The sequence below is a fragment of the Heterodontus francisci genome, chromosome 10, assembly GCF_036365525.1.
Source record: "Heterodontus francisci isolate sHetFra1 chromosome 10, sHetFra1.hap1, whole genome shotgun sequence".
Taxonomy (NCBI): Eukaryota; Metazoa; Chordata; class Chondrichthyes; order Heterodontiformes; family Heterodontidae; genus Heterodontus; species Heterodontus francisci.
In genome coordinates, this window is record NC_090380.1 from 54,004,017 (window position 1) to 54,015,730 (window position 11,714).

General features: G+C 43.9%; 1 long non-coding RNA gene across 1 annotated transcript; it reads left to right on the forward strand.

The window, feature by feature from the left end:
* The first annotated feature begins 206 nt into the window (after positions 1-206).
* Positions 207-10,269, forward strand: LOC137374123 (uncharacterized). The gene is made up of 3 exons (XR_010975765.1): positions 207-304; positions 7,828-7,981; positions 10,003-10,269. It is a non-coding gene; the product is annotated as an uncharacterized lncRNA (long non-coding RNA).
* The last annotated feature ends 1,445 nt before the right edge of the window (positions 10,270-11,714 follow it).

Consider the following 11,714-nt stretch of genomic DNA (forward strand, 5'->3'; position numbering starts at 1 on the left):
ATGTCTTTTGCCCCTCTCCCCCCCCCAAGAACAATTAAATTAATTATTTGCCCTTCCCCCCCATAAACACTTACCTTTACCATCTGCCCTTCCCATCCAAACTGCACAAACTTTCAACTACAACACTTCCCACCATCCCCTATACCCATGACGCTAATTTGACTCCATTCCGCCCCTCCCACACTGATAAACCTACGCACCCCTCCCCCCACAAGTGTTCTGCCTCGTTTCCCAGACCGGGATCTGAAGGCGTGGCAGTGCCAGCTGCTGAGCTGAAGATTACGGCAGGACATTAGGAGGCGACGTGAGATTAATTAATTCACTTATTTTACTTTATTTAAATATTTAAATTGCGATCCCATCGCCGAGCTGTGAGGGGTCCGTCACAAAGCCTCGCTGTCGCCGACAATATTGGGCTGGGCCCTGCCGGCGTCAGGGTATGTGGCAGGCCTCATCTGGGGGCCACCACGGATCCCAATGTCAAGGGCTCCTTAAAACCCAGCCCAATGTGATGACATAAAAAAATTCTAGTAAAATATTAATAATCTTATGTCTGAGTGCACTTCCTGTCAACCTTTCCGATATAAAGTCTCCAGAAAGGAAGCTGCTCATAGAGACTTATCTTACAGTAATTATGTTCTCTTGCCAGTGGTGGTGCTGTAGCACCTCTGTTTTACATTTTCCAATTTCACAGCCTGCATTGCAGGGAAACAACCAGTCTGCAAAAATCAATAAGGCCCAAAAATAGGCACAGGGATCGTAATGTGCGATTAACCCATGTCCGTTACTTCCAATGCAGGTAGTATGCAAACTTTGTGCTGTCTGCTCATACCATAATTGTAGCTTGCAGGTGGGAGCCACAAAACCATGAGAAGTTAGCACCACTCAATAGCAATCTGCACCTCTTAAAGGGGAGGTGCATTCTGGCTGCAGCAGGTGCTGGAAGTGGCTGGGCAAGAGTGTCCCAGCAGGAAGAATGCTGAAAAATGGCCTAACAGGACAGAGCATGCCATTCAAATTTTCCTATGCAGCACTGGAGGCCTTTGTGCAGGAGGTTCACAGGACGAGAGAAGTGCTCTATCCACAAGAGACCATGTGGCTCTCCAGGCAAACACTGCAAAGACGGTGGGACCAGTTAGATGTTGCGATCAATTCCAGCAGTGTAGCTCCAGGACCTGGATGCAGTGCTGCAAGATGTTTAATGATCCCAAATGAGTGGTCAAGGTCAGTGAATGCATTCTTAAATGCCATATCCTCACAACTGAACTGCTAGCTTCATACACTGCTCAACTCACCACTGCCCCTTCACAAACCTACCAACAATTTCTATTAGCCACGACACAGAGCTCACGTTCATAGCTTCACCTCACCCTCACGCACTTAGCTCTGCTGCAAGCCTCACACACATATCTCACAGCTTGCACACACTGGCAGCTGATCAACCATGACAGGTGCATTACCAAAACACATTGCATCACATGCGCTGACGCACTTCCCTCTCTTGCAGGACAAGGTGTAGCACAAGTGCAGGCAGCAGGAGCTAACCTGCAGGACACAGGCACAGCTGCAAGTCCTCACTCTGATGGAAGAGACGGTGTTTAACATCACTGGAATAGCCATCGCTGAGGCCATGGCTAGTGGCGGGCCTCAAAGCATCGAAGATGCCTGTAAGCTCATACCTAATCCTTCTTCTCACATCCCACTTCCTCCTCATCCTACAATTGCTTCTGATTTACAGGCTGCCGATGGTGTAAGCTTGCACATCTTGCTTTCCTCCCCCTCCCCTCATCACAACCCAACCCTTCTCCTTTCAGATACCCAAGAACTGCCACCTACATTGCCAGGCAGTGCAGCAGGATCACGAAGTGGAAGAGGAAGAAGAGACTGATGAAAAACACTGTCACTTGATCTCACACTCGCATCACAAGCTCAGCTACTGACACTGCATGCAATTTAGAGGGGAGCATAGAGGTAGGATCTGCACGTGGTGTGTCACCGGCATGAGTGGCCTGCAGCCAGGGCAGGAGGAAAGGATAGCACAGGTGCCAAAGTCACTGGAGGGCAAGGTCGCACACGAATTCTTCTACGAAGACTCAAAAGAGGACTTCACTGGGACAGCGTACAGAAAAAGGCTGATGGGGTATACAAACAGAAATTCTTGGTGCATTGGCAGGCCTGCCAGAAAGTCTGTGGTCACTGACAAGGATCATGGAGGAGTTCTGAACCAACCTTGCACACAACTTTGCACAGAGCTTTGAGCCCATCCTTTTCAACATGCAAATGGTGCCCAATTCCAATACCACATTTGTGGACCCAAGCGTGATGCAGTTTCTGATGGCCAATGTCTCAGATTCCATTGCAGCTTAAGCAGAAGCCACCCAATGTCTGCGTGCTGCAGTGGAAGCTCAGACTAAAATTATGCAAGTTCAGCTTGAAGCCATGCACGTCTAGAATGCTGCCATCATGGCTGTGGATACCAGTGTTCAAAGGGGCTTGCAGGGTCTCACAGCAGTCCAGCAATCTGTCCTTCAACACATTGCTAGGAATGCTGAGGAGCTGCCCCACGAGAGTGGCAGTGGCTCCATGGAGCATGAACCTGCTGTCCTCTCTCAGCATGACAGCATTCATGCTCCTATTGCTGCCACTCCACCAGTGCCCTTGCTGTTGCCTCAGCTAGCCAGCCCACGACCCTGACACCCATGCCGAGGTGGTACAGTCTGAAGCTGAGCCCTCAAAGCCCAGGTTGCTCAATGCCATTTTGCAAGGCCATCTGCAGTCACCCCCAGTGAAAATCTTCAGCCTTCTACCAGCCATGCTGCAAACACTGGGATAGCACTATGGAGGAGCACCGGGACAGGAATGGCACATTGAAGACGAGCACTAAACGAATGCACAAGGGTGTTTTTTTTTTTTAGAGATACAGCACTGAAACAGGCCCTTCGGCCCACCGAGTCTGTGCCGACCATCAACCACCCATTTATACTAATCCTACACTAATCCCATATTCCTACCACATCCCCACCAGTCCCTATATATTTCCCTACCACCTACCTATCCTAGGGGTAATTTATAATGGCCAATTTACCTATCAACCTGCAAGTCTTTGGCATGTGGGAGGAAACCCACACAGACACAGGGAGAACTTGCAAACTCCACACAGGCAGTACCCGGAATTGAACCCGGGTCGCTGGAGTTGTGAGGCTGCGGTGCTAACCACTGTGCCACTGTGTGTTTAGTTGACTTTTGTATGGAATATTGGATGGTTTGATTGATAAAGTTGACTTGGAATGTTTGTTTTGGGGTGGCTTTCATTTCAGCATTGTGGGCAAGAGGATGCTGTGATGGTCTATAACAGATGGATGGTAAGGTGTGGGGCTGTTGTTCAATGGGGGCATTAGGGTTGTGTTCACTGGTCCTGCAGTCAGATAAGCAAATCATGGATGACCTGGCTGGAAAGGGGATATGTTGGTTGCCTCCTCCGTTTCTTCTCCTACTCCTCTCCCTCCTCCTCTTCCTCCTCAGCCGCTTGCCATATCCCTGGTGGCAACAGCTGTGCCCTCATGATGGCGAAGTGGTACAGGATGCAGCAGACCATGACGAATCGTGACATGCACTGTGGAGAGTCTGCAGGTCTCCTCCAGAATGGTCCAGGCAGTGGAAGCATTGCTTAAGTACTCCAATGATCTTTTCAATGATATTTCATGTGACAGTATGTCTCTTGTTATATCAATGCTGCTCATTTGTTTGCACACCAGAGTCATAAGCCAGTTGATCAACCAGTAGCCATCCTCTGGTTTCTCATGGTGGCTCTAATGCTAATGGTACAGCGAACTGGCTCAGAATAAAGACATCATGGCTGCTGCCAGGATATCTGCATGATGTGCTGAGTATGGTTGCACATCAGTTGGAAATTAAGGGTGTGAAGGAATCCAGCCATAATGAAGGGTTATAAGGTTGGAAGAGTTATTTTCCTTTGAATGAGGGATTAAAAATTTTAAAAAAGGGTTCATCTTCCTAAAACGTTAAAAATGTTTATCTCTATAATACTAAATGGACATGAGCCTCTGAGTGAAAAAAGCTTGCCTCATCTTAGAACCATAAAGGCAACTTCTGAGAAGAGGGATTTGCTCCTAAAGTCATGAACCTTACCACAGTATAAAATATTGATAATATAGTTTTGCAAACGGTCACAAAAGCTACCACAGTGTAATATTTGATAATAAAAGCAAAATACAGCAGATGCTGGAAATCTGAAATAAAAACAAGAAATGCTGGAAATACTCAGCAGATCTGGCAGCATCTGTGGAGAGAGAAGCAGAGTTAACGTTTCAGGTTCTTCAGAACTGACTTGAAACGTTAACTCTGCTTCTCTCTCCACAGATGCTGCCAGACCTGCTGAGTATTTCCAGCATTTCTTGCTTTTATTTGTAATATTTGATAAGATGGTTTTATGTTGATAGCCCGAAACCAGTCAACTGAATTTTTGACAAAGGTAACCAAACCGAAAAACTGGATTATAATCTTGAAACCCAGTTAGACGCCTAATGATAAATTGACCATCACGAGGCTTGCAGCTTGCTACCAGCCTGGCTTTCTTAGAAATCAAAGAGGCCTGTACCGTATCTAGAAATTAAGTTATACAACCTTTTTTAGGAATCTAAGAGGACAGACCTTCCCTGGAAATCAACAGTTATACAGCCTTATTTGGGAAATATAGGGGAATGAACTTACTTACAGTTGAGGTAACACCACCATATGCAAGAAATTGGTTATGCAACTTGAAAAACAGTATAAGTATTGGAAGCATACATTGGATTTTTAGATTCATCGGACACTCTCCAGGATCTCTCATGGTAAAGGTATGACTATTGGAGTGAGGCAATGATAATTCTCCCCTTAACGGTGACAGAAGTATCTTGCTAACTCTGTAGTCATCTACTCTGGGATTTCAGGCAAATTATACTTTAATAATTGATGGATATCCTATTGAAATATTTTACTATAAGAATATTTGGATTAAAAATTGGATTCTCTGTTAGAAATCAGATTTTAAAAAATCTTTTCCGAGAACTATTAACGTTGCGATTGACTGTCTCACCAACTGTGAATTGTATGTTCGATTCTTCAGTAAACTTTTATATAATTTAGAATTTATATTGTCTCATATAGTCTTCTGTATTACTAACTAGTGAACCTATCTCTGTACACTCTTTGGTGGGGAGATACATTACTGAGGAGAGATTCCCGGTCCCTCATAATATCCGGGTTATTATAATCCATCTAAAACTTGTTAAAAAGGCTAACTGGAGGACGATAATATTCTCAGCTGGTTCCTTTCCTTTCAGAAGAGTTAGATCAGTCCTTCAGACCCATTCAAGTGTCTTTAGGATCTGCCTTTCTCAACCTTAACTTGAGAGTGATCATCTGAGAAGTACACCTGTTGTAGTAAATCTCTTAATTTACATGTGGTGCTGACAAAGCAACATGTGTGCAGTCAATGGCATCTTGCCCCATGGGAAAGCCTGCTGTCCTGGTGAAGCCATGTGCTCGCTTGCCTGCCTCTCTCTGGAAAGAAAATTTATAATGTATTCTCCTCTTTGCGCAGCTTGTCAGTGGCCTCCCTTATACAATAGCAGATGACAAACTGCCAGATTTTAGAGATGTCTCTTGCCCTAACATGGAAGAAGCCTGACGTGAAGAAGTTCATGGCCACTGTCACCTTTAGAGCCACTGGAAATGCTGTCCTTCCATTGCTGTGAGGCTGCAGGTCTGCCTGCAACAAGTGACATATTTCATTGAGCACCTTCTTAGTAAAACAGAAATATCGCTTAAGTTGAGATAGGAGAATTGATCCTTGAAGGCCTTGGTGGATACGACCTCCTGCTGAGAGTACTTCTCCCCCTCCTCCCTCTTTGAGCAGCTTGGCTTCCTTCATGTTGCTTTTGCTCATTCTCCCTGTCATGCTGCAGGTCAAGGGGTTAGAAACTACAACTACAGCACCCTTGACTGGGAGAGAGTGGCCTGGGCAGAACTTTTGAAGTGCGAATCAAGCCTTTTACCACACCCTCCCTATAGACATCATCATTTAAGTACCAGTATAAACCTCAAAACACTTCTATAACAACTAGGAGAAATCCATAGCAAATAACTGGAAAGTGGTTGGTTGATAATTCCTTTAAATAATACTGGTAGGGGTGGGTGGATTCTTCCTGCTGCTGAATACATGTTCAGCTGGGCGAGAGTAAGAAAGCACTTTAGCTGGAGTGTTGAGGTTAAAAACAGCACTGCTAGAATCAAATCAGTGTGACACACTGACTGATGGCACAATCTTCCTACTCTGCACACACTATCATTGCCCATGCTAATGAACTACCCAAAATGACATCTTGTCCGGCCTGCAGCAGAAGTGTGCATATATGGCACAGATGTCATGTTGGACCCTAAATGGCTCCCCAATATTAATCCCCACCCATATTAATGGGTGCTACACAACTAAATTTTGCAGCCCTAAGATCCAACCAAATCCTTTGCTTTCCAACTTGCATTTAATATAGAAAAACATATTAAACATAGAAACATAGAAAAATAGGAACAGGAGTAGGCCATTCGGCCCTTTGAGCCTGCACCTCCATTCAATACGATCATGGCTGATCATCCAAACTCAGTACCTTGTTCCCGCTTTCTCCCCGTATCCCTTGATCCCTTTAGCCCTAAGAACTATATCTAACACTTTCTTGAATATATTTAATGATTTGGCCTCAACTGCTTTCTGTGGTAGAGAATTCCACAAGTTCACCACTCTCTGGGTGAAGAATTCCCTCCTCATCTCAGTCCTAAATGGCTTACTCCTTATCCTTAGACTGCGATCCCTGGTCCTGGACTCCCCCACCATTGGGAACATCCTTCCTGCATCTAGTCTGTCCAGTCCTATTAGAATTTTGTAGGTTTCTATGAGACCCCCTCTCATTCTTCTAAACTCTAGCGAATTCAAGCCTAATCGACCCAATTTCTCTTCATATGTCAGTCCTACCATCCCAGGAATCAGTGTGGTGAACCTTTGCTGCACTCCCTCCATAGCAAGAGCATCCTCCCTCAGATAAGGAGACCAAAACTGCACACAATACTCCAGACATGGTCTCACCAAGGCCTTGTATAATTGCAGCAAGACATCCTTGCTCCATACTCGAATCCTCTCGCTATGAAGGCCTACATACCATTTACCTTCTTAACTGCCTGCTGCACCTGTTTGCTTACTTTCAGTGACTGGTGCACAAAGACACCCAGGTCTCGCTGCACCTCTCCCTTTCCCAATCTATCACCGTTCAGATAATAATCTGCCTTTCTGTTTTTGCCACCAAAATGGATAACCTCACATTTATCCACATTATATTGCATCTGCCATCTATTTGCCCACTCACTCAACCTGTCCAAATCACACTGGAGCTTCTCTGCATCCTCCTCACAGCTCACACTCCCACCCAGCTTTGTGTCGTCTGCAAACTTGGATATGATTATATTTAATTCCCTCATCTATATCATTAATATATATTGTGAATAGCTGGGCTCCTAGCACCGATCCTTGCGGTACCCCACTAGTCACTGCCTGCCACTCGGAAAAAGACCCGTTTATTCCTACTCTTTGTTTCCTGTCTGCCAACCAGTTCTCTATCCATGTCAGTACCTTACCCCCAATCCCATGTGCTTTAATTTTGCACGCTAAGAAGCTTCATGAAAGATAAATGTAGCATACAGAAAGACTTTGTGGGAAGGTTAGAAGAGGCAACAAAAGGCATGACTGAAAATTTGTTTTTAATTGTTTTTTTGAAGGGAGGATGAGAGAGGGGGATATTTACAGAGGAAGTTCCAGAGAGTAGAACAACACAGATTAATTTTTGGCACCAAAGGTGAAGTGGAGTTGGAGACTGATGCACAGAAGCCAGCCAGAGGACCTCAGGACATTGAATGGAAAAAGGTTGTAGAGGTAGGTTGGAGTAAGGCCATGGAGGGATTAGTAGATGAGTCATAGAGAGATACAGCACTGAAACAGGTCCATCGGCCCACCGAGTCTGTGCCGACCATCAACCAACCATTTATACTAATCCTACATTAATCCCACCTTCCCTCAATTCTCCTACCACCTACCTACACTAGGGGCAATTTTTTTTTTACAATGGCCAATTTACCTATCATAGATTGAGTATATTAAATTCAATCTGCTGAAACCAGTGTAAATGAGTCTTAATGGGGTGATGGGTCAGACAGGTTTAGTATGGAAAGGAGGTGGGCAATGGAGCTTTGCATAGTTGGGAGTTTAATCGTGGAGTGAAGATTGGGAAGCGTTACTGAGGGCACTGAAGTTGAGTCTGGAGGCAACAAAGACATGAGTAAGGGTTTTGGCAGCAGTAAGGGTATAGCAAAGACGGAGATGGATTGAGTTGGGGAGGTAGAAGAAAACAATTTTGATAGTGGATAGGATATGATGGGATTGAAGCTCAAATATGGGTAGAATTAAGCCTGAGTGGGCAGCAGGAGGGGAAATGGAGCTATGGAAAGGGTATAGAATATTTGGTGGAGTCAAAAATATTGGTTTCATCCTTCTTCTGGAGGAAATTTCAGCTGATACACAACCCTAATGTCAGGCAGGAACTCTGGTAGAAAAGAGTGATTGTGTGATGAAGGGAAATAGGGAAATAGAGTTTCAAGTTAGTAGAATGGGCGGACAGTTCAATGTGGAGAAATATGAAGTGATACATTTTGGTAGGAAGAACATGGAGAGACAATATAAAATAAAGGGTACAATTCTAAAGGGGGTGCAGGAGCAGAGGAACCTAAGTGTATATGTGCACAAGTCATTGAAGGTGGCAGGACAGGTTAATAAAGCATACAGTATCCTGGTCTTTATTAACATGGGCATAGAGTACAAGAATAAGGAGGTTATGTTGAACTTGTATAAGACACTAGCTCGGCCTCAGCTGGAGTATTGTGTCCAGTTCTGGCCGCCGTGCTTTAGGAAGGCGTTAGAGAGGGTGCAGAAAAGATTCGCGAGAATGATTCCCAGGGAAGAAGAACTTCAGTTATGAAGATATATTGGAAAAGTTAGGACTGTTTTCCTTGGGGAAGAGAAGGCTGAGAGCAGATTTGATAGAAGTATTCTGGACAGAGTAGATAGAGAGAAATTGTTCCCACTCGTGAAAGGATTGAGAATGAGAGGGCACAGATTTAAAGTAATTGGTAAAAGAAGCAAAAGTGATATGAGGAAAAACTTTTTCACGCAGGGAGTCTGGAATGCGCAGCCTGAGAGTGTGGTGGAGGCAGGTTCAATCGAGACATTTAGTAGGGAATTAGACAGCTATATGAAAAGGAACAATATGCAGGGTTATGGGGAGGAGGCAGGGGACTGGCACAAGGTGAAATGCTTGTTAGGAGAGCTGGTACTAACACGATAGGCTGAATGGTCTCCTTCTGAGCTGTAACAATTCTGTGATTCGAAAAAATGAACAGAAAAGATTGGAAGAACAATTGAAGAACAAATCCTCTCCTGTCATTCTCAACCCACCTGTCCATGCTGATATTTTTATGAAAGTACTGTGGTGAATGCAGTAAAAGGAAAAAAAATGTGGAATCCTGGAAATCTGAAATAAAAGCAGAAAATGCTGGAAATGCATAGCAGACCCATCTGAAAAAGAAAAGCAGTTAAATGTCTTGTATTTCAACCCTGCATCAGATAGTTTTCAGGTTACAATTCATCTGTTTAAATTCCCAGCATTTTCTGCTTCTGTTGCTGCAAGAAAAATACTCACCACTACTGCACAACAAATCCACGACAAAACTGTTCCTGCTGCTGAATACTTTGAAATTAGCAGCAATATTATTAGTATTTTTATTAATATTAGCATTGGCAATATTATTGGCATTATTATTATTATTAGCATTTTGTTGGATTAAGTACCTAGTTAAAAAATCTGATTTGAGTGATAACTACATTACGACCTGTTCCTGCAGATGGCAATGTGAGACAATGACACCACTTTCTGGAAAGCAATTCTGCACATGCTGGCAGATTCCAATTACTTACAACTGAACCTCTAATTTACAAGCAGGCACTGGCTGAGCACTACTTCAAAAAATTAATGCTATTCGAATCAGCAAACCCTGATGTGTGTTTTTTTCCTCTCTATTGTTGTTTATCGCTGAATTATAGCACACCAGTTTGGTTGATCTATGTGCTACATTTTAAAAGCAACTGAAATAAATCAAATCGACATGAAATCTCCTTTGTGCCATTTTGCAGTTTTGTTGTATTGTTAGTTTATCGAGCTGTGATACAGAATGATCTGTTAGATCTGTTGAACAGCCCTGAAACCTTCTCAAAATATTCAGATATTTTATTCAGGATCAAGAAAACAACAAAGTACTTTAAAAACTAAGAAGAAACTCAGATATATTTCACACAGTGACAGTTTTGTGCTTTCAATTCTCAACATCCTGAATTTTCTGACAAAACTGAAACTTGAAGATTAGCCCTTTGAAGATTCCAGTGGATATTAATGGTGGGGGTTAACATCATGCTTCATTCCTTTTGCCTTTGATAACTGCCAGATGATTAAATTACATATAATTTAAGATGGCCATTTGTCATTGGAATCTGTGTTTCTTAGGGGACATTTGAAGATAATTCTGGAAAAAATTACAGATCTGTGGGAAGGTCTCCTCGTTATAACCACTAGGGGTTCATCTTTCTTCTTCTTTCTTCTTTCTTTTGGGCCCCCTTATCTCGAGAGACAATGGATACGCGCCTGGAGGTGGTCAGTGATTATGGAGTGACCTCTCCATGGCGCATGCCTGGGCAAATTTATGGAGGTTGAGAGTTGCCCAGTCGTCAAAACCCCCCTCTCGGCCTTTCTGGTGGGGTCCAATGTGGAGAGACCAAGAACCCAGTGTGAGATGCTTGATATGGGGGTGGTGAGGGAGGGGCAGGTTGGATAGGGGGAATACCAAAATACTGATGCCTATTATCCTCCCTCCTCCTCCCTTTATAAAGTGATCGAAAACTCTTTGGAACCCAAGGATGCCCTTAAGTGGGTCACAATCCTGCCTGCCTTTAATAGAGTTGTGGTCTGCTTGCAGACTTTCAGGCCTGTAGGATGACAGGAATGTGCTTGAAGGGCTGCAGGTTTTTGACCTCACAGTGGTTAATGAGTCTAGTGCTTTTCAGTATTTAGCTTTCCAACAATATTACACGGTGAAAGTAGGAGAAACGCATTCTAAAATCTACAAATAGAGTTCAGATTGCTTTTACATAATGATTCTGATCTTTGAAGATGCAAAACAGAAATTTAATTTCGGAATTGTTCTTTGTACAAATAACAGAAGCTGTTGGCCATTTTACCTCATCTTTCTATATGGATACATTTCACCTCATCATAACGTCTAATAGTATCTATTACTATTAGACTACAGGGCCACTCGTACAAATGCACACTCTCGGCTTGGAGCCCTCCCTGCTGGAAGCACATATTAGAAAACCATGGGGAATACGCCTACAATTTCCTGATGTACACACCTGGTGTTTGATTTCGGGGTGGGGGGCGGGGGTGATGGTGGGGAAAGGCACCCTGCCAGGACTGTAATCTTGCCATTCCTTCAGCTGCCAAAGCCCCATGTTCTGGAATTCCATCCCTAAACATCTTCACCTCTCAACCTCTCTCGCCTTC